The sequence below is a fragment of the Ambystoma mexicanum genome (genome assembly GCF_040938575.1).
Source record: "Ambystoma mexicanum isolate Mex_15411 chromosome 12 unlocalized genomic scaffold, UKY_AmexF1_1 Mex_chr12_unloc.1, whole genome shotgun sequence".
Lineage (NCBI taxonomy): Eukaryota > Metazoa > Chordata > Amphibia > Caudata > Ambystomatidae > Ambystoma > Ambystoma mexicanum.
In genome coordinates, this window is record NW_027182322.1 from 13,397,148 (window position 1) to 13,401,375 (window position 4,228).

A 4,228-nucleotide genomic window follows, 5' to 3' on the forward strand; every position below is an offset into this window, starting at 1 on the left:
CTTTTTTTACTTTCTTATTCAAACAAGGAACATTATGCATGTGAGGAATGTTTATTTTTGGCCGATGCTTTAATCTTAGTATTTGACCCAAGTTGAACCTATGTATCTAATATAGCATGCAACTGAATCAAAAGCAGTCTGCCTTCCATTGCAACAGGAACATATTGCTCATAAGCAATACAACATCACTGCCAGAAACTTTGCACTTTCCTAATGTATCCTTCCTTCAGAAACATTGTCTTTATAATAGCTGTAAATGAGATAGACCAAAACACGACACCCTACACTCAGACATTTGTTTCTAGCGACATATAAAGTAAAATTTTCTTTAAAAGCTATTTATGGTATATTCTCTTTGTGTTTTTGTATTGTTAACCAATTGTATGTCTGCACTTTTTATCCAGTTCTTTTTTATTAAGGTATGGAATTGTTGTCCAAACCAATTCACTTGGCAAGAAAATACTGTAATACCCTATTCTCTGAATTTCTCCCCAAGCGAACAAAGGTGCAGTTCAAGGTTTCACACAGAAGTGTGATTCTTGCTACAGACATTTTATGTTTCAGAAAACAATCATTCTTTGATGTATCCCAGAAGGCTTGATAATATGATGTGAAGTAAACACTGGATTGACAAAACTTCGATCATCCCTTAATGTACGCAAGTTAATTTTCATCTGGATCTGTGGCGGAATGGATAGCGCGTTGGACTTCTAAGTGAATTGGCAAAGTCATTCAAAGGTTGTGGGTTTGAATCCCACCAGAGTCGAATTTTTTACTTTCTTATTCAAACAAGGAACATTATGCATGTGAGGAATGTTTATTTTTGGCCGATGCTTTAATCTTAGTATTTGACCCAAGTTGAACCTATGTATCTAATACAGCATGCAACTGAATCAAAAGCAGTCTGCCTTCCATTGCAACAGGAACATATTGCTCATAAGCAATACAACATCACTGCCAGAAACGTTGCACTTTCCTAATGTATCCTTCCTTCAGAAACATTGTCTTTATAATAGCTGTAAATGAGATAGACCAAAAACACGACACCCTACACTTAGACATTTGTTTCTAGCGACATATAAAGTAAAATCTTCTTTCAAAGCTATTTATGGTATATTCTCTTTGTGTTTTTGTATTGTTAACCAATTGTATGTCTGCACTTTTTATCCAGTTCTTTTTTATTAAGGTATGGAATTGTTGTCCAAACCAATTCACTTGGCAAGAAAATACTGTAATACCCTATTCTCTGAATTTCTCCCCAAGGGAACAAAGGTGCAGTTCAAGGTTTCACACAGAAGTGTGATTCTTGCTACAGACATTTTATGTTTCAGAAAACAATCATTCTTTGATGTATCCCAGAAGGCTTGATAATATGATGTGAAGTAAACACTGGATTGACAAAACTTCGATCATCCCTTACTGTACGCAAGTGGATTTTTATCTATCTCTGTGGCGCAATGGATAGCGCGTTGCACTTCTAAGTGAATTGGCAAAGTCATTCAAAGGTTGTGGGTTCGAATCCCACCAGAGTCGCATTTTTTACTTTCTTATTCAAACAAGGAACATTATGCATGTGAGGAATGTTTATTTTTGGCCGATGCTTTAATCTTAGTATTTGACCCAAGTTGAACCTATGTATCTAATATAGCATGCAACTGAATCAAAAGCAGTCTGCCTTCCATTGCAACAGGAACATATTGCTCATAAGCAATACAACATCACTGCCAGAAACTTTGCACTTTCCTAATGTATCCTTCCTTCAGAAACATTGTCTTTATAATAGCTGTAAATGAGATAGACCAAAACACGACACCCTACACTCAGACATTTGTTTCTAGCGACATATAAAGTAAAATCTTCTTTCAAAGCTATCTATGGTATATTCTCTTTGTGTTTTTGTATTGTTAACCAATTGTATGTCTGCACTTTTTATCCAGTTCTTTTTTATTAAGGTATGGAATTGTTGTCCAAACCAATTCACTTGGCAAGAAAATACTGTAATACCCTATTCTCTGAATTTCTCCCCAAGCGAACAAAGGTGCAGTTCAAGGTTTCACACAGAAGTGTGATTCTTGCTACAGACATTTTATGTTTCAGAAAACAATCATTCTTTGATGTATCCCAGAAGGCTTGATAATATGATGTGAAGTAAACACTGGATTGACAAAACTTCGATCATCCCTTAATGTACGCAAGTTAATTTTCATTTGGATCTGTGGCGGAATGCAAAGCCGTTGGACTTCTAAGTGAATTGGCAAAGTCATTCAAAGGTTGTGGGTTCGAATCCCACCAGAGTCGCATTTTTTACTTTCTTATTCAAACAAGGAACATTATGCATGTGAGGAATGTTTATTTTTGGCCGATGCTTTAATCTTAGTATTTGACCCAAGTTGAACCTATGTATCTAATACAGCATGCAACTGAATCAAAAGCAGCCTGCCTTCCATTGCAACAGGAACATATTGCTCATAAGCAATACAACATCACTGCCAGAAACTTGGCACTTTTCTAATGTATCCTTCCTTCAGAAACATTGTCTTTATAATAGCTGTAAATGAGATAGACCAAAAACACGACACCCTACACTCAGACATTTGTTTCTAGCGACATATAAAGTAAAATCTTCTTTCAAAGCTATTTATGGTATATTCTCTTTGTGTTTTTGTATTGTTAACCAATTGTATGTCTGCACTTTTTATCCAGTTCTTTTTTATTAAGGTATGGAATTGTTGTCCAAACCAATTCACTTGGCAAGAAAATACTGTAATACCCTATTCTCTGAATTTCTCCCCAAGGGAACAAAGGTGCAGTTCAAGGTTTCACACAGAAGTGTGATTCTTGCTACAGACATTTTATGTTTCAGAAAACAATCATTCTTTGATGTATCCCAGAAGGCTTGATAATATGATGTGAAGTAAACACTGGATTGACAAAACTTCGATCATCCCTTACTGTACGCAAGTGGATTTTTATCTGCCTCTGTTGCGCAATGGATAGCATGTTGGACTTCTAAGTGAATTTGCAAAGTCATTCAAAGGGTGTGGGTTTGAATCCCACCAGAGTCGCATTTTTTACTTTCTTATTCAAACAAGGAACATTATGCATGTGAGGAATGTCTATTTTTGGCCGATGCTTTAATCTTAGTATTTGACCCAAGTTGAACCTATGTATCTAATACAGCATGCAACTGAATCAAAAGCAGTCTGCCTTCCATTGCAACAGGAACATATTGCTCATAAGCAATACAACATCACTGCCAGAAACTTGGCACTTTTCTAATGTATCCTTCCTTCAGAAACATTGTCTTTATAATAGCTGTAAATGAGATAGACCAAAACACGACACCCTACGCTCAGACATTTGTTTCTAGCGACATATAAAGTAAAATCTTCTTTCAAAGCTATTTATGGTATATTCTCTTTGTGTTTTTGTATTGTTAACCAATTGTATGTCTGCACTTTTTATCCAGTTCTTTTTTATTAAGGTATGGAATTGTTGTCCAAACCAATTCACTTGGCAAGAAAATACTGTAATACCCTATTCTCCGAATTTATCCCTAAAGGAACAAAGGTGTAGTTCAAGGTTTCACCCAGAAGTGTGATTCTTCTACAGACATTTTATGTTTCAGAAAACAATTATTCTTTCTTGTATCCCAGAAGGCTTGATAATATGATGTGAAGTAAACACCGGATTGACAAAACTTCGATCATCCCTTAATGTACGCAAGTTGATTTTCATCTGGCTCTGTGGCGCAATGGATAGCGCGTTGGACTTCTAAGTGAATTGGCAAAGTCATTCAAAGGTTATGGGTTCGAATCCCACCAGAGTCGCTTTTTTTACTTTCTTATTCAAACAAGGAACATTATGCATGTGAGGAATGTTTATTTTTGGCCGATGCTTTAATCTTAGTATTTGACCCAAGTTGAACCTATGTATCTAATATAGCATGCAACTGAATCAAAAGCAGTCTGCCTTCCATTGCAACAGGAACATATTGCTCATAAGCAATACAACATCACTGCCAGAAACATTGCACTTTCCTAATGTATCCTTCCTTCAGAAACATTGTCTTTATAATAGCTGTAAATGAGATAGACCAAAAACACGACACCCTACACTCAGACATTTGTTTCTAGCGACATATAAAGTAAAATCTTCTTTCAAAGCTATTTATGGTATATTCTCTTTGTGTTTTTGTATTGTTAACCAATTGTATATCTGCACTTTT

At 35.7% G+C, this 4,228-nt stretch overlaps 1 non-coding gene across 1 annotated transcript; it reads left to right on the forward strand.

Moving 5' to 3' along the window:
- Positions 1-3,740: 3,740 nt before the first annotated feature.
- On the forward strand, positions 3,741-3,830 carry TRNAR-UCU (transfer RNA arginine (anticodon UCU)). The gene is given in 2 exon segments: positions 3,741-3,777; positions 3,795-3,830. It is a non-coding gene; the product is annotated as a tRNA-Arg (tRNA).
- Positions 3,831-4,228: the final 398 nt, after the last annotated feature.